General features: G+C 46.6%; 1 pseudogene across 1 annotated transcript; it reads left to right on the forward strand.

Moving 5' to 3' along the window:
• Positions 1-129: 129 nt before the first annotated feature.
• Positions 130-21,485, forward strand: LOC147820656 (eukaryotic initiation factor 4A-II pseudogene; annotated as a pseudogene). The gene is made up of 2 exons (XR_015448352.1): positions 130-357; positions 10,253-21,485. The product of XR_015448352.1 is annotated as a eukaryotic initiation factor 4A-II pseudogene (transcript).
• The last annotated feature ends 1,627 nt before the right edge of the window (positions 21,486-23,112 follow it).

Raw genomic sequence — 23,112 nt, forward strand, 5'->3', positions numbered from 1 at the left:
ATGCCAAGAAGCGGGGGGTCGTCCAGGTCTTTCGTGGAAACCCTCGTCCATCCTCCAGGAGTGGAAGACGAGTCCTTGAGACAGAGGAAGCAGCGAGAAAGGCCGGAGCACCTGCTGCTGGCCGAGGGAGGTGGCGCCCAGCAAAGATGCAGACTCCTGGACCGCAACTCCCAGGGCTCCTGGCGCCGACTCGCGCGCGCCCCCCTGCGTCTGCGTGCGCCCTGAAGGCGATAGGCGGGGAGCCGTCGGGCCGGTGGGAGCACGGGACCTTTCGCCCAGCGTCTCCGAGCTGAGGACCGCGGTGGCTGCGGGCGGCTGCGAGGTGGGCGGAAACGGAGGCGGAGCTGAGCCTGGCGGGTGAGTAGGAGCCGCACGGGGCGCCAGGTTCTCTGCGCCTCAGCGGTGTGGTCTTGTAGGTCGGGCGTGCGAGCGCGGGAGTCCGGGTGCAGGGAGGCGGGAGGCCCCTCTGGGAAGCCGCGCTGGGGTCGCCGCCGCTGTGGCCCCGCTGCTCCTTAGCGCCGCGGGTCCTGTCCCCGGCGGGCGGGGGAGACCTCGTGCCCCGCCTGGGCCGGCCTGCGAGCGGAGCGGGAGCGGTCTGTGCTGCAGGTGGCCTCGGCAGCGGCCGCCCCCTCCTCTCGGGCCCCCGAGGGCGGGGGTGGCGCAGGAGCCTGAGACCCAGGGTCGGATGCCTGCCGGGGGCTGTGCCCGGGGGCGTGGGGGTCACAATCCTGATCAAAAAGCCCATTGGAGGAGAACCAGCTTGAGGGAAGTAGAGAGTCCTGGGGTGTTTTGTTGGTTGGTTGGTTGGTTTGTATTTGGTAGTGGGGATCGAACTCGGGTTCTTGAGCTTGCAAGGCAAGCGATGGAACCAAATAATACTCCAAATAATCTCGTTTACTCTCAACTGATTATGCAAATTGTATAATGTTTCTTTTGCCGAAGCTTGAAAAATGTTTCCCTGGTAGACAAGAGAGTACCACCCATCCTGGAATCATGATGTGCTTTTACATATGATTTCACAGTCTGATCTGACACCTTGGCAGCAGCCTGCAGAGAGAGGTGGAGGTGGCTGGTGCAGATACAAATGACCTCAGTACTGTCCCCTGCCAGCAGCAATAAGCAGAGACCAGTGCTAGCTAAACCCTGACAATTTAATTGATGGACTGGTCTGCAGGCTTTTGCCCTTGGGTTACTGAGGGGCGGGATCGGTTGCTGCTGGGAGCCCTCTTCCTGAAATGCAGTGCAAAAGGAGCATCATGTACTTGCAGCAGCATTTATTTGGAGATTTTCTTTCTCTTTTTCTTTTGCAGTTATGAAACCTGTGTGCATGAGATTCTATGCCTCTGCCATAGTGGAACTACCCATAGGCATTATTACCATGTCTTGTAAAGAGTCAGTTTTGCTACAAAACAAATTGCCTTGTTTGTGCAGACTTGTGTGTTTTCAGTTATTTCTTCAAGGGAAACTAAACGATTTAGTTTGAGTAAAGCATTAAGTGTGTTGGCATGTTTCTGTGTGACATCCTTGTCCCCAGGCCTGCAGATGGTGGTGAGTCAGGCCTTGCTGGAGGTTTAGCTCCAGAGGGACATGCTCTGTTCAGCTCTGTTGGGGATGGCCCTCCTTTGCCCTGACCTGCCACCCTGGCATCCAGGTGCCTGAGCCTTGTGCTGTCCCTGGCTTTGGAAGGTCTTGGCTGCACTGGTGACTCCCTGTGCACTGTCTGGCCCTGGGAAGGCCTTGCTGCCCATGAGTTTGTCCCCACTCAGCCCGTTCCTCAGGGGCAGTAGCTAGGCAGACAGTGGCACCAGGGAGGCTCCCCACCAGAAGCCAGGCACAAGGCTCTCCAGACAACTCTGCTGCTTCCAACTCACTCCCTGGTCTCTGCGCTGAGGGAACCTGGCAGGGGGTTGTTCTGGCCATTTTGTTGTAGGGTCACCAAGGACCAAAGTTATCCCCCGGGCCACCATGCCTGGCTCCACCAGTGAAGCATGGTGCAAGTTTGTTTCTTTGCAAGAAGAGAGAGAAAAGGTTGCCTCTCCCCATGTGTAAACTCCATTATCACACTGATTGTATATTCAGCTTAAGTACTCATTAGTTATATACTGAAAGAAGATTTTTAATGAAGGGAAAAACAACAGCAATAACATTCATATCCATGGAGCAGCTAACTCAGACACGACTCCCAGCTTTTTGTACAGAACTAGCCAATGTAAAAACATGTAACACATAAATACTTTATTAATACACAGATGTTATTTTTCTTTTTTATCTGTAAAAATTAAATTTATTCTTTCTACTTTTATTTTCACACATCTTTTTAGTACTTAAAAAGTAAAATGGGTGGGCTGGGGATTTAGCTCACTGGTTTCGCTGCCTGCTGTGCAAGCTTAAGGACCCAAGTTCGATCTCTGTTACCAAAAAAAAAAAAAAGTAAAATTGGTATAGAAAATACTGAAGTTTCCAAACTGCTCCTAAATTTACTTTTGTTTATAATTTTTTAAATATAATACAAGTAGATATTAATAAAGAAAATATAAAAGCTTTTTAAAAAAAATTTACACTGTTGCATTATACATGTGTATGCGGACTCCTTTTTCAGAAACTTTTCTTACCTGGTCATTGTCTTGTTCTCTGGGTTCTTTTTAACCGAGGAAGAAAAATGCTCCTCTGCCAGTGGGGCCAGAGTGGCCCTGGTGGGGTCCTGTGGCATCCTCTCCCACAGCTGAGACCTTGGTCTTTCCCAGCCCAGCCTTTCCTCAGTGCTCCTTCCTGCACCCCTGCCACAGCCTGGGCCAAGAGGATGCCTCTCCTTGCTTTAAGTGAGGAGTCTCAAGTGACATCTCTTTAATTTTGGGAAAACCCTAATTCCACCTTTATATAGAGCTGCCTTCCCCCTCCTCTGTCCTCTCTGCTGCTAATGACAATAGATGCCTTACTCTGCTACTTGAGAGCTATTTTTATGTAATTAATTATGCATTCTTATTTATAAATGCCTGATTTTAAAAAGGAAAAAAGAAAATCTTGGCATATTTATCTATTTCCTTGGGTACCTGTTAGCACTCCCCCGGCCTGCCACCACCCCTTTTGGAAGGGATGACATTGTACAGTAAAGGACTTTGAGAACAACAACAACAAAAAAAGATTTTACATATCCAGCCTCTGTCTTTCCCCACCTCTTTCATTCTGTTTCATGTTCTCACTCACAGAATATAGCACATCTATGTGTGTGTGCTTATTGATGTCAAAGATATTTCATTTAAAAAACAGATCATTCATACAGGCATCCTTCACACAGCCATGTATATTTTCACAGTCAGATTCCTTGGACTTTTTCCCTGTGGTCCCAGCGAGTCCCTGCTGAGCATCCTCACAGCTTTTTCTGGTTCACGTGGCCCATGCTGATCCACTACACTGTCCACATGGATGTTAGGGAGGGTCCTGGTTCCTTCCAACTTCAAACAGTGCTATGAACAGCAGTCTTGAAGAGAAATCTTGAAAAACTGTGCAGTACTGTATGTTGGATAAATCTCTAAGCTTAGCCCTGTGAAGTACAGGGACGCACGTGTAGACATCTGCTAGGAGCTGCCAGACAGGGCTCTGCTCTGCTCCCCATGTTCTCCCAGTGCTGTTTGGCACCAGCCTTAAAACCTGCCAGTCTTATGAGGGCACAAGACATCTCAGTGATGTGCACCTGAGTGTATCAGCAGTGGGATATTGAGCGTTTTATATACTTATTGGTCATATGCAGTGATTCTCTTTTGAATTAAAAGAGTTTGTCTTTTCTCTCACAAAATGGACTCGTGAGACCTGTGTGTACCCCTGCTCTATGGCCATGCCTTCTAAGTAACGATTTTGTGCTCTAGTTTGTACATTGTTCTTGTTTCTATTTTCCATACATTATGAATCACCCTTTTAACTTTTCCTTCTATCACTGAAATCATGGAAAAGTTCTTCCAACATAAAAAGTTAAATAGACACACAGTGGTATTTACATTTACTCTAAAAACATTGGTCTATCTGGGATTGCCCCTCCTAACAAAGAGCAATAGCAACCAGTCTCTTCCAGTAGTATTTGGCCGAACAGAATCAGATGTACTGATGTAAAAAACCCTGAGTAGTAAATCACAGAGACAGAAAGATCAGTGGTGGCTGGGACTCATGGGAGAGGGTAAGGGGTATCAATGGGCACTAAACTGGAAAATGTTCTGAAACTCAACAGAAGTGGAGATTGTGCAAATTGAGAATTTGCTTAATGCTCTTGAATGCAGATGTTAAAACAAATGAAATCTTAATTCTTTTTTTTTTTTTTTGGTACCCGGGATCGAACTCAGGACCTTGTGCTTGTGAGGCAGGCACCAGAACCACTGAGCTAAATCCCCAGCCTGAAATCTTAATTCTTAATTAACATTAACTTAGGACATAATGTTTAAAAGAATTGTAGACATGAGAGTAAAAATGAAAATGGTTGTGAAGTGAGGCCGAAATGAAAAGGAGGACTGAGGGGAATGATAGATCTTTGGCAGGACCTGGCCCCAGGTGGAGCTCAGGAGCTGACACCTGCTGTGGAGCCAGCAGCAGCCCCAGCTCTGGAGCTCATGAAGATGGGGTTCTTGGCTATTTCTCTGGTCCCAGAGCTGGTGAGGGCACTAGAGGTGGAGCTGGCACAAGCTCTGCAGGTAGGACTAAGCTTGGTCAGGAGCCAACCATGAAGCAGCAGAGGAGAAATGATTGTCACCTGTCCTTGTTCCTTCCAGGGCTCAAATCTTCCCAGTGCCTGTTAAAGACAGCTCTGTGTACAAACCAACCCCAGGAAGGCTTCCCACTCTGCCTTGACCCACTCACTTCTGCGTGCCTCGGTGTTCCAGGATGGCTACAGCACCTGAATCTTTCTCTGTGTAAAAGGCCCCCTCTCCTCCCCACAGGCCCACAGGCCCATGCCAAGCCCTATTCATTCTTGTTCTCTGCCTCAGTGGGCTCAGGGTGGTCCAGCTCAGCCAGATGAGGTTGGGCTACGTGTCCCACCTTGATCAGCATCTGCCTTGAGCCAAGGAGGAGGCTCACCCTGGGGAAGACAGGTGTGCGCAGCAGAGGGAGAGGCCTGGCCTCCCTCCCAACCTGCCTGCTCAGGGCACCCTGTGGAGTTGGACACCTGCCTCATGCCCTAGCTGTGAGAGGCCAGCCCCTGCCTTCTCTCTGCCTCCAAAGGGGCAGTGCTGGCCCAGGCAGCCCTCAGGGGCTGACAGAAGTCTCTATGGAAGGAAGTCCATGGAGAGTGCTGTGACCACCTCTCCTCTCCCTTCTTCACTGAGCCTGACACCCACCTCCCTGCCTCTCCCCAGTGAGTGCAGAAAGAGACACGTCTGCGGTGTTATTGCACACAAGAGTATAGGGGTGGCACTTTATAAATGTGTGAGAAGTGGAGGGAGTGTGTCCTGCTTGCCTTTCCCTCATCCTTAGCCCATGTAGCGCTGCATTGCCCCATTCTCTATGCTTCCCCTAGACTCCCCTTCCCCTATTACGTGTCCATATGTAGGGAGTCTAGGAGGTTAGCCACATTTACTGTAATGTGGACAGTACCTGGTCTACTGTCCAGGGTGAGTGTGTGGCCTCACATGAAAGCCCAAGAGGGCGATGGTTGCATCTGCCCTGGTATTGCATCATGGTCTGTGCCTAGTATCTGTTTTTTTTCTGGACTGGGAATCGAACTCAGGACCTTCCACGTGTGAGGTAAGTGGCAGAACCACTCAGCTAAATCCCCGGTCTGCTCACTTTCACCGGATCTTTGAAAAGCCAGGGTACAGTGTTTCCATGCTCGAGGTGCAGCCCTGGCTGCCAGCTTCCCCGCTGGCCCTGCTGGGTTCAGGCCCACAGTGAGACCTGGCAGCAGATGCCTGTGTTCCAGGGCGCCCCTGCTTTCTGAGGTCTGTGCAGGGCTCCGCTTCACAGCCTGGAGGAACGGGTCGGGGTGGGGGTGGGTGGGGTGTCCAGAGAAGAGAAGGTGGAGGAAAAAACCAGGCGTGGTGGTGCACATCTGTAATCCCAGCGCTCCTTAGGAGGCTGAGGCAGGAAGATGGTGCAATTTCAAGGCCAGCCTGGCCTACACAGCACAACCCTGTCTCACAAAAACCAACCAACCCATCCGCCAACCAACCAAGGAAACAAGCAAACAAAAGCAATTGGAGGAAGAGCGGGAGACTGGAAGCAGAGGCAGTTATGAGCCTGATGGAGAAGCGCTAGGCTTTTTTCACGGGTTTCCACTCCGGGGTTTCCGTGAGGAGCTCAGCAGCGGACCCCATGGAGCTGTGGCTGAACCCCGGTCCCGCCCACGTCTCCTCCTTATGTGCCGCCCGCCACAGCCGCCTCGCAGCGATCCGCAGTCTGAGGCTGCGGCAGACACCAAGCGGTGCCCTGCACCTCCAGAGTCCGCTACAGCTCTGGGTCCTGCCCCTCCACCTTCCCACCCTTTCTCCAGCCCTGGAGAAACAGCCGCTTTCCGGCCTCTCCAGCCTGTCTGGTCTGCCCCTCCCATGCACCGTGGCTGTGGGGACCCTTTCGGTGTGTCCCAGCTCCCGGGGCCAAAAATCTACCTGCCACTGCCAGAGGAAGGGGGGTAAGGAGAATGAAGAGGAGAACAGCGAGCAAAGATTTGCAATTTTGAGAATGAGTCCACTTTATTATTTTAAAAATTTTTAATTCTGTGTTTTCATAATTAGTGATTGAAGCAAACCCCTCCATCCCCCTTTAAATTGTTCTTTTTGAGACAGGGTCTCACTGTGTAGATGGACTTGAACTCACTGTGTGGCCCGGATTGGCCTCAAATTCGTGATGATCCTCCTGCCTCAGCCTCTTAGGGAGTGCTGGTATCACAGGCCTGTGCCAGCATGGCTGGTGATTTCTATTTCCTTAGTGCCCAAGGATGTCGAATATTTTTTTAATGCACTTATTGGCCATTTGTCCTTTTGAGAAGTGTCTGTTCAATTCATTTGCCCATTTACTGACTTGGCTATTTGATTTTTTTGGAGAGGGTGTTAAGGTTTTTTGAGTTCTTTATGTAGTCTAGATATTAATAATCTGTTGGAATAGTAGCAGGCAAAGATTTCCACTCATTCTGTAGGCTGTCTCTTCTCACTGTCAGTTGTTTTAATTTGATGTAATCCCGTATGTTCATTCTTGCTATTATATCTGGTAGTATTGGAGTCTTTCCTATTCAGGAAGCCTTTGCCTGTGCCCATGGCTTTAAAAGTTTCCCCTATGTCTTCTCTTCTTCTCTTACCAGTTTCAAAGTTTCAGGTCTTGCGGGGCTGGTACAGTGGCACAGGCCTGTAATCCCAGCACTTGGGAGCATGAGGCAGGAGGATCACTGTGACTTGAAGGCCAGGCTGGACTGCATAGTGAGTTCAAGGCCAGCCTGAACTGCACAGCGAGACCCTGTCTCAAAAACAAAACAAAACAAAAAAAGTTTCAGGTCTTATTCCCAGGTCATTGATCCATTTTGAGTTGATTTTTGTACACGGTTAGAGTTGGGTCTACTTTCAGTCTTGTACATATGGATATCCAGTTTTCCCAGCACAGTTTGTTAAAGAAGTTATCTTTTTTCCAATGTATGTTTTTGGCTCCTTTGTCAAGAATCACAGCATTGAAACCTTTGTCAGGGTTTCCGGGCATTGTGGTGCACTCCTGTAATCCCAGTATTTGGGAGGCTGAGGCAGGAGGATTGCCTCGAGTTTGAGATCAGCCTGGGCTACACAGTGAGCTGAAGGATAGTCTGAACTACAGAGCAAGATCCTGTTTTGTTTTGTTTTTTTTAATTGTGTGGATTTGTTTCTGTGTCCCTTATTGTATTCCATTGGTCTGTGTTCGTGCCAGTACCATGCTGGTTTTGATACTATGGCTTTGTATGTAATTGTGATTGCTCCCAGCCTTGCTCTTCCAGCAGAGGCTGTTCCGGGTGTTTTGTGTTCCCATGTGAACTTTAGGGTTGGGTTTTCTAGTTCTGTGAAGACTGTCATTGGAATTCTGATAGGGATTGTATTGAATCTGTAGATTGCTTTTGGTAATGTGGCCATTTTAACAATGTTAATTCTGCCAGTCCATGAATATGAGTGGTCTTCCCATCTTTTAATGTCTTCTTCAACTTCTCCAGTGTTCTACAATTTCCATGTAGAGGTTTTGGTTAGGTTGATTTCTAGGTTTTGCTTTTTAAGCTATTGTGAATGGAATAGTTTTCTTCATTTCTTTCTCAGCTAGTTCACCATTAGTGCATAGAAAAGCTATTGATTTTTTAATGTTGACTTTGCATTTTTTATTTTCTTTTGCTATTAAAATAATGAGGAGCTGGACACAGTGGTGTGTACCCCAAAGCCCAGCACTTGGGGGGCTCAGACAGGGTCACACGCACCTAGGAGTTCAAGACCAGCCTGGCCGAATAGCAAGACCCCTATCTCCAAATAGCTAAAGTAAAAGCATGAGGAAAGAAATGTCTCTCACTGTGAGGGTGGAGCTAGGTTCTGGGTTCTTGCGCTAGCACAGGCACAGTTTAAGATTCCTAGCTGGAGCTAGAGGTGATGGTGCACACCTGTAACCCCAGCACTCAGGAGGCTGAGGCAGGAAGATCTCTGTGAGTTCGAGGCTGGCCTGGGCTGCACAGTGAGTTCAAGGCCAGCCTGAACTACAGCAAGACCCTGTTTCAAAAAGAAAAGGGCAAGGGGTGTAGAAAAACTTAGATGTCCTGGCTACACAATGGAATTAAATAACCTTGGAAAAATGGATTAAAAGATAAGTCCTTATATAGTTCAACAATCCCTTCCAAGGTCCTCAGTTTTCTCCATTTCTTTTCAATTCTATTATCCTTATCTTCATGCAAATGGTTTTATGAATTACTGCAAAGAATAGGGTAGTAGGTGCCACCTTCCTAATTGCTACAGAGGATGCTGCTACCTGAAGTAGAATCAATCTATCCTCTAATTTCCTCAACCAACTGAATAATAAAAAAGAGGCTAGCACACAGCTCCAGGCAATTCTTTTCAAATGTGTAAATTAGAGATGTAGAGACAACCAGTATTATGCCCTGTGTTTACTAACTAATAATATTAATAAGCAATAGATTTAAACCATACCGTGAGCAACTGCCTTTTTCTTTTTTTCTTTTTCTTCTTTGCTGTACTGACGACTGAACCCAGGGCCTTCACACTACATGCATCCTGTCTGTCCTTGTCATTTTTTGAATTTTGATACAGGGTCTTACTAAGTTATTGAGCTTGAATTTGACATCCTCCTGCCTCAGCCTCCCAGAATGCTGGAATTACAGGTGTGCACTACCATGTTGAATTCCCAGTATGTTTTTTAAACTTGAAACTTATTTAGCACATGTAACCTAAAAGTTAGCCTTTTATCATTTCCTCAAGAAAAAATATTCCACAGCATCTAGTGAAATACAGTAGTTAGGTAATTGTAACCCTAAAGAAAACATTCAGCAAGTAGATGTTGTTGATTGACTTCACCCCATGATCTCCTGATTTTGATGCTACCCTAAGCTCAAATGACTATTTAGTGTCTGATTTAGTATTTTGTTTCTTAGACCACGGGACATTTTTAGTTGATTTTGAATGAGACAGTAAAGTCTCTGATCATCATTCTCTGAAAAGGTCTGGCATCACCTCCAGTCCGAATTTGAACATTACAGAGGGCTGCACAAGGGACAGGATCATTATCTCGGTACTGCTTTTTGTCTGTCCTTGGATGATAATTTTCAAATAAATAAATAAATGTCTTTTTTATGTACAAATGTTATTTACAGCCAAATGTCTTCTATAACACAGAAAATTATTTTTGTTCAGTAAGCAGACTTTAGGATGGTCTTCTGAAGTAATGACAGAGTGTTTCCTTGAGTATCTTACACTGTGAGCAGGACCGTGTTTTAAAATCCAGTGATTAAAAATATTTTATTAATGGGCCTGTGTTGTTCCTAGCTAAAAACATATAGAGCTTAAGGAGCCATGCAGTTTATCTAAGCAGCAGGTATTCTATTAGTGTGCATTTCAAGGAATCAGCATTTCACTACATTTAGGCAATTAAAACTCAGTCTTACCAAAAAAAAAAAGTCCATATAGATCAGAATCAAAGCCTATCTAGTCCAAAAGCGGCATAGCTAAATCTGCCAGAAGCATCCATTTAAACTCCTGGTCCTTAGCTCCTCTTCTATTGTATTTGCAAACGTTAATCATGATTCCATCGGTCATTCTTTGTCCCTTAGGTTAAAATCCTCGCATTTTTTGAAAAGAGAGCGAGAGGAGCCGGGAGGGAGGCTGTGGAAACTGCTGGTTCTCCTCTCGCCCGCACCGGGGCGTGGCGGATGGACCTCCGGGGACGGCGGGGTGCTCACGTCTTTCCGGGCAGGCCTTTCACAGGCTCTGGTCCCTGGTGGACGTCAGGAGACGGGCGAGACGGGCCACACGCCAGGCGGCTCGCCACCATCAGACGGAGCGGCGGAGGCCCTCCGGTGTCCGAACTCAGCCTCGAGCCCACGGCGAGCCGGGCTCCCCGGGGCAGCGCGCCTCACGCTTCCGCCTCCAGCCCGGGCCTCGCGCCGCTGCCCGCCTCTGCGTCAGGGACGCGGAAACCCCATAGGAAGGAGCAGGGCTGGCAGGGACGCGAGGTCTGTTCACCGCTGCTGCAATATTCTTTCCCCTCAGAGCAAAGAGTCTCAGGCCTTCTCCAGACCTTGAGATTTCCAGTGTCCCTATAATATCGAGAAATTACGAAATTTGGATTTTTCTTTTCGCCAACTTGCTTTAGGATTTTTACCTGAGGTAACAACCACGGGATCATAATTTCGTGGCTGACTGGAAGGCGACAAGAAAATTCCTCCGCGAGAAACTGATTCTGGCTGCAAGCCTATAAAAAACGGGTGGCGCAGTGCAGCAGTCATTTCAATCTGGCGCTGAGTGGTTCTTCGGGTCATGTCTGGTGGTTCTGCGGATCGTAACAGAGAACATGGAGGCCCAGAGGGAATGGACCTTGATGGTGTCATCGAGAGCAACTGGAATGAGATTGTTGATAACTTTGATGATACAAATTTAAAGGAGTCTCTTCTTTGGGGCATCTATGCTTATGGTTTTGAGAAGCCTTCTGCTATTCAGCAAAAGAGCTATTATTCCTTGTATTAAAGATCCAAAATGTAATTCTGGCACTTGGAGACTATATCGGAGCAACTTGTCAGGCCTACATTGGTGGAACAAATGTTTGAAGTGAAATGCAAAAACTGCAGGCTGAAGCACCACATACTGTTGTTGGTACACCAGGGAGAGTGTTGGATGTGTTAAACAGAAGATACCTTTCTCCAAAATGGATCAAAATGTTTGTTTTGGATGAAGCAGATGAAACGTTGAGCCAAGGGCTTAAGGATCAAATCTATGAGATTTTCCAAAAGCTAAATACAAGTATTCAGGTTGTGTTGCTTTCTGCCACAATGCCAACTGATGTGTTGGAAGTGACTAAAAAATTCATGAGAGATCCAATTCGAATTCTGGTGAAGAAAGAAGAATTGACCCTTGAAGGAATTGAACAGTTTTACATTAATGTTGAAAGAGAGGAATGGAAGTTGGATACACTTTGTGATTTGTATGAGACTCTCAACATTACACAGGCTGTTATTTTTCTCAATGCAAGGCACAAGGTGGACTGGCTCACTGAGAAAATGCATGTCAGGGACTTCACAGTTTCTGCTCTACATGGTGACATGGATCAGAAGGAGAGAAATGTTATCATGAGGGAATTCCTATCAGGGTCAAGCCAAGTTCTGATCACTACTGACTTGTCTCGTGGGATTGATCTGCAACAAGTGTCTTTGGTTATAAACTACAATCTACCTACCAATCGTGAAAACTATATTCACAGATTTGGCAGAGGGGGTCGGTTTGGAAGGAAAGGTGTGGCTATAAACTTTGTTACTGAAGAAGACAAGAGGATTCTTCGTGACACTGAGACTTTCTACAGTAATACCGTGGAGGAAATGCCCATGAATGTGGCTGACCTTATTTAATTCCTGGGATGAGATAGTAGGGAACGCAGTGCTCGGTGTTGCTGAATAAGCGATCACAACATGCATTGTGTTTCTTTGGGAATTTTTGAATCTTGTCTCAATGCTCAGAACAGAAATACAGATTTTGATAGCAAAATGACATGAGTTGTGAGCTCTTGTGAGGAAAGTCATTGGCTTTATCCTCTTCAGAGTAAGACTCTTGGGGTGGGTATAGAAGATGGGGTCTGTAAAATCTTTCTTTCATAGAAATTTATTTCCTAGTTCTGTAGAAATGGTTGTATTAGATGTTCTCTATCATTTAATAATATACTTGTGGACTAAAAGATGTAAGTGCTGTATAAAGTCAGCCAATTATGTTAAACTAGAATATCTGCCTTTATTGTGTTTGTCTTTAGCCTGAATAGAAAGGCCTTTAAAATTGTTTTAAGAAAGCATTTGAATGCATTTTGTTTGGTATTATATTTATTTAATAAAGTATTTAATTAGTGAAAAACAAAACAAAAAACTAACTAAATAAATAAATCCCCGGCCTGTGCCTAGTATCTTGAGGATTGAAGGCACTCACCAGCTCCGTCTATGATGTCTGTGTTGACCTGGGTCCTCTGGTGGCCCCCAGGGATTCCTTCCCTGGATACCATGGAAGCCCATGGAATGACTCTCCAATGTACTTTACCATAAAGAGAACAGCTTTACCCAAGTGCAGGGATCAGTCGGGGGGAGGGAAAGCTTCCCCATAGGGAAGGAAAAATAGCAGTGCTTTGACTGCCCATGAAAACCTAGACAAGGCACCGTGCCTCTCAGCATGGGCCTCCCCTGTGTGTGTCCTCTGCACTATGGAGGTCATCCTGGCATCTGCTTCAAGGACATCATCAAGCATGTGAGATGACATGTGTAGCCTGTGGGCTGGTGTCACATGTACCTAGTGCACAGAATTGGAGGTCAGCTCCAAGAAGGGGTGGGATAGAGTATGGAGTACAGTGAAAACAGGCCTGCCTCCTACTGTGTGGTGGTGGAAATGCTTACCTCCTGGCCACATTTCACCAGCAGCATCATGAGAGGGCTTAAATTCACCAGTTCAACCATCCCAGTGCTCCCTAAGCATCTCAATTTTTTCCCACTGTGTTTATGCATTGGTGCTGTGGACTCAAGTCAGGACCCCACACTGGCTAAGAAAGCACTGCGAGATGGTGCTACATCTCCAAATGTACTTGCATTGTATCTAGGTTCAGATCTGTGTGCCTTATCCAGGCCCATAACTTGGGCCCCTGCTAAACAGCTTGCACCTCCTCCCACCTGATGGTTGCTTCCTGAGTAACCCATTCCCTTGATTGTGGGCCACAGGTAGTGACTCATGATTTTTTTGTTTTGTATTAGCAGTTCTGAGATTTAACTCAAGGCCTCATGCATGGTAGGCACATGCTCTTACCCTGAGCTACCTCCCTAGCCCCTGGCTCACTATTAATTAACAGAGCATGGCAAGTGTCATTACCACAGTTCACACATAAAATACTATGACCAACGTCCTGCTCTCTCCTTCCTCTGTTCTCTCTTCCTTTCTCTCTGTTTTGTCCTGTCTTCCTTTCTAGATCTCTGGCTCTGGGGAACCCACTGCTATTTTTGCAGCTTCCCTGAGGAGAGGCTGATGAGTCTTGGGAGAGGGAAGGGGCAACAAACAGATGAGACATCAGGCCTCCAACCTACCTGAGTCTTGCCTGTAACCACATGACAGAGCCTGAGAGCAGATTCTGCCACAGTGGTGCCTCCAATGATCCTGCAACCTGGTCTCCCAAGATACTATGGTAGAAGCCTCAGCAGAGCCTCCTGAATTCCTGGTTCACAGAAACCCTGAGAATAGAGTTTTATCTCTTGTATCTGATAGGTAAGCCTACCTTCTGTGACATACATGTGTTCTCATTTTTTTACAAACATTATAATGAGTGTATACAATTTGACCTCTCTGGCTTCTTTCATGGAGCATCATTTTGAGATTAATCCACAGTCTGTTCCTACAGTTGCTGAGTCGGTTTCGACTGCATGGGTTGCTATGTTTTATTTATAAATTCAGCTGTTGTTGGATATTTGCATTCTAGTTTTCAGTTTGTTGAAAAGAAAGATGATGTGAATATTCTTATAAAAGTCTATGAGTTATAGAGGACTGGACAAGCAGAATCCTAAGATAGTTAGATGTGTTGCTACTAAATAAACTGCCAAAATACTTTCTGAAGAAAGCAGGAAGGGTTCTTATTGCTACACTTCCTACACCAACTCCAGTGTGTTCAGACCTGAAAAGATAAAGTCTGCTCTTGAAATGCTCTTCCAAAGATGAATGATGGCATCTCCTTGTGGGATGAATTTTCTCTTAGCTGATAACTGATTATGATAAGAAACATGTATGTGCTTATTTGAAGTTTAGACATATTTCATCTTGAAATATATTTTCAAATCCTATTGCTTGTGCTTTCAATTTTTAAAAAGTTGCTCACTGTTGTGTTTCCTATTTCTTTTATGGCATAGAAAGAAGTGTTTCTCAGATGCATGACTTCCAGATATTTTATGGCAATCTATGACTTGTCCTTTCATTCTTATAACAAGATTTTTGTAGGAGCAGTTCTTAATTTTGATGAAACCTAATTCATCATTTTTGTTCTGTTATGGACAATGTTTATGATCTTGTCTTTTGGAAATCTCTACCTAACCCTTGAGAACCAAAGTTTTGTCCAGTAGAAATGTGTATTAGTTATTTTCCCATTGTTGGGATACAATATCCAATACCACAACTTAAGGGTGGAAAGGTTTATATTGGCTCACAGTTTCAGTGGGCTGAGTCCATGATCACCTCCAACGCAGACATCATATGGTATAGAAGAGGTAGCAGAGGAAAGTTGCTGACTACAGCAAGTACAGCAAGAAAGGAGGAGCCAGGGGCAAGTATACTCATTTTCAGTCCTCAACCTATGACCCACCTTCAACAAGGCCCATCTCCTAATAGCACTTCCAGCCAGGGCTCTCATCAGTGGATGAACTCACTGAGAAGTATAACACCCCTATGATAAAATCACCCTCCAAACAGGTGAGATTTTTAGTGAAATTTTAGATCTAAACCATAAAAAATTGACATAGACTTATTTTTTATTTTGACCTTTGATCCTTTATTTTTCAGTTAATCCTGATGTGGTAAGAAATAAGGGTTAAACATTATACTTTTTATATGGCTCTCTATGGAACATACACATGTTCAACATGTGTCCAGACACATTTCTCACAAACATTATTCTTTTTACACTGAAATGCCTTTGCACTTGTCTTGAAAATCAATTGCCCACATATGTGCAGTTCCATGGGACCTCTATTCTTGTCCTTTCATCTACCATAACTGTTTCTTGAATACAAAAATTTTATTCCAGATATATCTTCAATTGCCTTCAGAAATTGGCCGCCTGTGTTATGGCCTCAGCATTTTACCACACATATCTAAGTATATCTGACATAGATTTTGTAAATCAATATATTTTGAATAAAACTGGGATTATTTCCTAAAACCACTTTGAAAATATTGAGATAGAAAACCTGTATATTGTGCAGCGTACTAATCTCAAATTCATGGTACTCTATCCCCAAAGTGGTTTGGCACAAAGGGCCTAGTGAGCATGATGTGTATGTGAGGGAAGTAACCCTAAAACATCTTTAAAGGAATGTGAGGAAAGAAAGACAAAAAAGAGAAATACCCCCACTTACTCGCTGCTCTATAGAGCAATCAAAATGGCAAAACTAATTTATCCACTCTTAGAGGTAGGGTGTCAAGAGTGTAGGAGCTCATACATATTCAGGCATGTTAAATAACTGATTCATTAATGGTTTAGGTCAGAATGTTTTGTCCCCCAGAGATAGTACCCAGGGAGGGAAACTGTGTGGCAGTTGTCTGGGGCTGTGCACAGGAAGGAGCTCAGACAGTGCATTCTGGGTGCAGTAGAAAGTGAACTCCCAGCCAACTAGATGGCTGTGTGCTTGGCCAAAGCAAGCAAGTGAGTCCTATGGCAGAGGTGCTGAGCTCTCAAGCAGGCACAGAAGAGGGCCATTAGGACTCCCCTAAGGCCTCACAGGGATCTGCGTAGAGCACAGAGACACAGCAGCCTCTGGAAGCTCAGGCTGCACATGGAGCTGCAGGGTCTGCTCTGTGCAGTGAGCTGGGAAGCGCCACACCCCCTCCTATAACTCGGCCCACAGAGCAGCTAATCATTGAAAGGCTGTCATGGCCCATTTTTCTCAGGAGCTGTGTAAATTCTAAAATCCACAAGACATCTGGAACAGAAGGACTGGGACAAGATCTCACCTCTCCTTTGTGCTTCCTAAGTCCCTGGTCTACCTGGGATTGTCTGGGAGTGGGCCGAGATCCATCTGCCTAGTGATAGTGGACTCAGAAGCCTCCAGACCCAGGTCCCCTCAAGAGCCTTCAGAACAGCACCTAGTGGTTGCTGGCCTGATAAGTTAATCAGGCTGGATTATCCTGGAAACTGATCTCACCCCAGGTAGAATTTTTCTCACCCTGTGCTACCCTAGAACCTTGGGCCAGCTCAGGCTCACTCACCAGTTCCCCACATGGGCCTTCTTCAGAGTCCTAGTGTGGCTTCTGCTACCTCGGATCCCCAGGCCCAGATCTCCAATCTGAGGTCCGCAAAGCCTCCGCCTCTATTCCTGTTAACTGCTGAGAGACTGGAGTCATGGCCACCTGAGTGGGAAGTGGGGCAGCTGAGCTCCTTGTGTATGCAGGCAGGTTCTTAATAAATGTAGCAGTGAGTTCCCAGCTTCTAGGCTAAAGTCCCTGTATTTCATATCCAGGTCAAAAGGCTGGATCATCCTTCACTGCCAGTGCATTTTGTACACACACATTTCCTCAGGAATTTCCACTCAAACTGTAGAATTCAACTGAGAAGTCAACTGTTAGTTGAGTGGCCCTGACATCTCAGTCCCCATGGAGACTACCCATCTGGGCCCATAAGGAACAGAGCTAGCACTGTGTAAATTGAGGCTTGGGTTTGACCATGTGTCTCTACAGGCCACCCTCCAGGCCTTTGCTTATAGATCAGCCCCTTGACCTATGAGATCATGGTGACCCTAGCTCACCCATGCTCCTTCTCATTACCCCCACCCCACGATACCCTAGCTCAAGGATGCTCTGCCCCATGGAGAAACTTGCTGCCAAAGTCTGGCCCATGACATGCTTGGGGTTGATCATTGGTAGGAAAAGTCCATGCAAGGAGAGAGCTTTGAGTTCCCCAGGAGCTGAGAAAGGCAGCTGAGAGAACTATGGTGTGTGGCGGAACCCAGGAGCAGGGTTCTGGCTTTTTCCCCAACACATGGACCTGCTGTCCCAGAAAAGAAGTAGTTCTCCTCTCATGGGCACAGGACAGGGTCTTAGGGGCAGTAGCACAGGCACCACTTGTGGTCGGCTCAGCCTCTGACCCTCAAGCCCACTCAGATCTGTGACCTAGCACTGTGTGTGCCCATGATAACAGCAAAGGCCATGAAGGCTTTTCTAGAGCCACCTCCAAGCACCCAGGACAACAGAGCAGCACATTCCTTAGAGAGTATCAGGAAAGGAAGGCTCCAACAGGCAAGGGGTAGAGCCATGCCCCCATGGGCCAAGATATCAGTGGAAACTGGACCAGAGTTGGTTCTGCTATTTGACCTAATTAGGTCCAGAACATAGGTAGTGCTTTATGGGGCTCCTGGAGGATCAGGGATTGCACCAAATATAAGGCCAGGGGTGAAGGCAAATAGGATGGAGATGTTTCTATCCCCTGTGCTCCCAGCCAAGGTTCTGCTGGGCAGTGGAGCCTAAGCTTGCAACATGGCCATGAGGAATCTTGAGTCCTAAGCAGAGATACCAATGCTATAGTGTCCCCCATCTCTTGGGCCCCAGTTCAGGGCCAAAGAAAGAGTTTGATGGTTACAAGGTTGCCGCAGACATCTCTGCCCAGTATTAGCAGGCTATAAGTGGCACAAGTTTCTTGCCCCTCTATAATTGGGCTGTGTATTATTTTAGGAGTCTGACTGAAGCGTTACATGTCTCAAATGGACATGTCAGTTAGCAGAGTTGGGCTAGGATTGCTCTTTTGCTAATGGCTGCTACCAAGTCTTAAGTCCTAGTCCATAGAGTAGCAAGATTCAGCTCAGTTCGTATCCAGCCAAGGTCAGCTTGACTCCAACTAAATTCTTCCCCTCTGAATTAACCATTTGTTCTGTTCTGCAAAAGATGTGCTAGTGCCCCTGCCTTCGATACTTGTTATCAGCAGGTGTCCCCAGGCCTGCCCAGTTCCCTTTCTTCTCATGCTTGTAACAAATAAACACTGGACGTCATTGTTGCCCAGAGCAGCTTGGATTTGCCCAAGACCCAGCTTCTCTCAAGTCTCTGTCTCTGTCTTTTGTTCTTTCTCTCTTTCCTATCTCGTGGATGTTGTACTGTCTTGTAGGAGATCAAGGCCCATGGCTGGCTGGGGATTTTAGTAACATTTCTTATACAAAGTGGGTACTTCTGTGTCAGGCGAGGTCCTCACACCTGTCCCCAGTGTCCCCTGTGATGAGCTCACATCCTCCAGTGCTATCATTTCTCCTCCCTGCTCTCATTACTTACATCAGTTGAGGGGTCTGTCACCTGGAATGTACTCCCATGTCAGGCAAGATGGAAGATCCTGGGGGTCAAGGGGCTGCAGATCCTAGCTGGTGGTCAAGGTCTTTGCACAAAGTGAACCATCTGCCCAGGGAGGTTGATCTGGGCCCCTTCACTTCCTGTCAGTCTCCCTGTTAAGAGGCCGAGTGACCTGACAGATGTCCTGGGGAGCCTGCCTTTTATGTTTAGCCAGCTCAGGCCACAGGCAAGGGAGGCAAGTGCATCTCCTGCCCAGTGCTTTTCCAGAGGGCACTGATTTCATAGATTGGTGATCAAGGGATATAATGATTGACAAGTAAATGACTGTGAGCAGAATCACCTCTGGCTGGCATCTGCTGGATCATTTAGAAATCCAGGCTTCCAGCTGCCCACCTAGGCTCCAGAGGCCAACTTGGTACCTCATTTTCCCAGGCTGCCTGACAGGCCAGATAATGGCTGGCTTTTCAGGATTAGTCTTCACAATCCTGCTGAAACCTCAGTGGCCCACCATATCTCCAAACAGTTTGTTTTTCTGCCTTAGCTATGTAACTTTGTAAAGGAAGAGAATTGGGTTTACCACTTGATGAGTTCAAAGCCAATAGTATACGCCACCAGGGAATAGGAGAATGAAGGAAGTTCGGTGACTTGCAGCTGGTAAGGAGCGCTCCCTGGAGAACTGCCAAAACAGTGTCCTCCTGACACAGAAGGCAGCTGGATTCCACTGGAGAGACTTATCCCATCCATGTTGGGAAGACTGGTCCTTATCTTATCTGTATTCCTGAGCATGTGGGATCACATTGCAGATTATGCTTCTTCCTGAATTCCATGGTCAAAAATGCTGAATGAGAACACATCTGGGTAGAGTAGAAAACTTAGCACAATAACATGTGCATCACCTCTTTTTTCTTTTTAGTACTGTTAATTGAAGCAAAGATCTTTGCACTGTGCTACATATTCAGCCCCACGCTTTTTTATTGTTTCTTTTGAGAGAGGGTCTTGGTAATCATTACGTTGTCCTGGCTGGGCTTGAACTTCTGATCATCTGGATTCGGCTTCCTAGAAAGTTGGAATTACAATTGTGCACAACAGTGCCTGCCTGGTTTACAACATGATTATAGCAAGCAAAGTTTATTCTACATCACTTAGAAGAGGAGCCATGCTGTTGTGCCTGGTTTAAACCAATTCCTTGTGGTCTTCTAAGGAGGACATCATCTGAAATTAATGAACAACTTGGAAGGGTGTTAGGAGTCAGCAGCTTTTTCTTCCCCCCACCCCAGGAAGCACAGGTTCTGAATCCTGTTGTCTCCTACCTAGCAGCTAACCATTTGGCAGAATGTCTCCTGGTGAGGAGCTCATAGTTTGGGATCGCTGGACAGTTGTCCTTGATCAGTGTCCCTTGGGGCATCTTCATCCTCTCAGGCTGTTCTAACCAACTACTTGGCAGCAACTCACATCCCAGACACAGAGACCTTCAGTGCCCAACAAACCCAAAGGCCTTGTGCCCTGACCACAGGCACTCATCACACCCTAAAGGCCCAAGCCCTGGTGAGAACACCTTAGAAAGGAGCCTGGATTCCATGCTTGTGCCCTGGGATCACTTTCTAAGCCCTCATGATGGATATTTGCCCTAATTTCATATCCCATCACTGTGCACCACTGCTCATTGAAGGTCTTAGCTGTTCTGACTTGGAACTGGAGGACAATTCCCCAAGCAGTGGACATGGTCTTCCCCAGCAGGCTGGCCCGTCCTTGGCCTGATGAGTGTCATTCCCAGGCTGGAGGCCCAGGGTAACAGTGCTCTCATCCCCTTTCAAACAGTATAGATACTTAGCTTGGTATGTTGGCCTCCCTTACTTCTTGAACTCGTGCGGAGTCATTTTTACCATGTGGCATAGTGCAGTAAATCTATGCACAGGATCAATAAGTGGCAGGGCAAACCCATGCTCAGCACAACCCCTCTTGAGGGTGTCTCCCCATGGACTCAGCCAGCTGTCTGTTCTTAATGTGTGGTGCCCTGTTGAAGCTGAGCACCATGAAGGAATGAGGAGAACAAGGGCAAGAGCAGGTGCTCTTGGCAGCACTGGGCAGTGAGGCAGCACTTCTCTGATGTGTCTGTTCTCCAATGTCTGTGTGGGTGTCAGGATGACCCTCTTGCTTTGATCAAGGAAGATCCTTGCCTAGTGTTGCTGAGTCAAGGTAGTGGTGCACATTGGCTGGGTCTGGCTGCCCAGTTAGTCATGTAGGGAAACACAGACTGTGCCCACGGCCCCCTGCGGAGAACATCCTCTCATACTGTCATTCTTTTCTTGTTCCCCTGCCTGTTCACATTGCTAGAGTTGAGGCCTCAGGGTCCTGAGCAGATGTACAAAGGCAGGAGTTGTGAAGGAGACTGAGGACTCCTTTGGAAGATTCGCCTGAATTTGATTTTCATTTTCTGCTCCATGCCTCAATCATCACCAGGTATTGGCAGTGTGAGTATGCTTGTTTCCCCCAAGAGAGCTGTTTCTGAGTATCTCGGGCAGTCAGCACACAGTGAGCTCTCTGTGTGTCCACGTTAGGTGGTGTATAGAGCAAAGTAGTATGAAAATACTTGTTCTTATTATAGGGCTGGGATAGGATTGGCCACAGTAATTTGATCTGAGTGTTCTTGGCTTTAGCACAGCTGCTACTTTGTGCATCAGGGTTGCATCTGCTTGAAGGACACCTTATCTCTTGACCTAGAACATCTCATGTTTATGCAGGATTTTGCTTGTCTTTGCTGTGGTTCTGTTTTGCTTTTTTTTTTTTTTTTTTTTATGTGTCAGAACTTCATTTCTTTAAATTGTGTTTATTATTTATTATTTTTATTAGTATATCTTTGTGGTACATAATGGCGGGGAGTTGGTGCACTTAATGTGCAGAATGGAAATTAGGCCCTACCTGGTGCATTATGATCCATCAAGCATAGATTATTCTCCAGGCCACTTGTCTTGAGCACCCAGTACCTGTCCCCAGGCATTACCAGCATGAGGTCCAGCTCCATCTGGAGGATCCTTTCTTTAGGGCAAATGCACTGGGTCGTGTTGCACAGTCTGAGAGCCCAGCAGCACTTGGCAAGGATGCAGGAATCTCATGACAGCCCTGTGGAGGTCATGAGCTGCAGGCTGTGGATGGAGACTGATAAGATGGTTCCAGGCATTGTTGATGAGCACCAATTCAGGACATGGAGCTGTCTGCAGCCCTAACAGGTCCTTCAGGACTTGGGGATCTAGAAGGAAGAAGGTCTTATGGGAAGAGCTTGTCCTGACTCATCTGCCCCACTCACTTCGCTGAAAGGTGGGAAAACATGTCGGGGTTTCTGCATTTCAGGGTCCGATGTGACATGGAGGTTAATGGAGAGCCTGTGGTCACCCACCCAAGTTGTCCCTGGAGTGATTGTCACTCAGTTGGCACAAGTGCAGTGATCTGCTGGCCTCTTAAAGGAGATGACCCCTGCAGTTTATGCCACTTGACAGAGATGCCAAATTGAGCAAAATTCTAAGGGTGTTAGCTAGAGCATAACAGTAGATTTTGGACTTTGTTTCTCAAAAATGCTTAGTGAAGCTGTTGAGGTGTTGAGGCTCTGTAATCCCAGTACTCTGTGAGGCAAGAGGATCACACATTCAGACTGGTCAATTTCACTACACAGTGAGATTCAGTGTGAAATTTTTAAAAATTTTAAAATGGCTTGTGATGCAGCTCAGTGAGATGGCCCAAACTGAGATCCCCCATACTGAAACAAAATTTACTGACTCCTAAAATGGCTGAGTCAAGAGGATTCCACAGTGTCCATGGGGCAAGACTGGACCAAATTCCCCTAGGAACTTTCAGCCCCTGGTGTCCAGAATGCTCTGAAATTTCACATATTAAAAATGAAATTTAATCAAGATCTAGAGAATGACCGTCCATCTTCAAATAGGTGGGGGATGTGCTGTCCTGTACTGCTGTCCTCAGAGATGTGACAAACGTCAGCCAGGATGGTTGGCTCACATGTATTCTCCAGAGAGGCTGCAGAGCTGCATTTCTCAGAGGTCACCATGGAATTCTGTGTCCCAGGTACTGTTCTGCCCTGTGGGTCGGAAGACCCCATCCATGGATGTGATCCTGTCTCTACTGCTGCTTCTGTGACTTTGACCCAGAGTCTTCACTGCTAGGATCTATCTTTAAAAATGACATTGACAGAGGCAGATGTTCCCTTCAGCTCAGGTATGGGGTGAAAACTTGGAAAGAGTCTAGAGCAGAGGTTGCTGAGACAACTGTCACAATGTGGGCACTGAAAATGCCAAGGGGTGGAGGATAACTGTGCCATGTCCCCAGTGCATACATGAGATGACAGGAGAGCTGCTGTCTGCCAGACTCCCCATCCCGCAGCTGAGGGATGCACACCTGAACCCTAAGACGAAGACAC

The sequence above is a fragment of the Heterocephalus glaber genome, unplaced genomic scaffold, assembly GCF_053883595.1.
Source record: "Heterocephalus glaber isolate CG9 unplaced genomic scaffold, H.glaber_assembly_v1.0 deba00001813, whole genome shotgun sequence".
In the NCBI taxonomy this organism is placed as follows: domain Eukaryota; kingdom Metazoa; phylum Chordata; class Mammalia; order Rodentia; family Bathyergidae; genus Heterocephalus; species Heterocephalus glaber.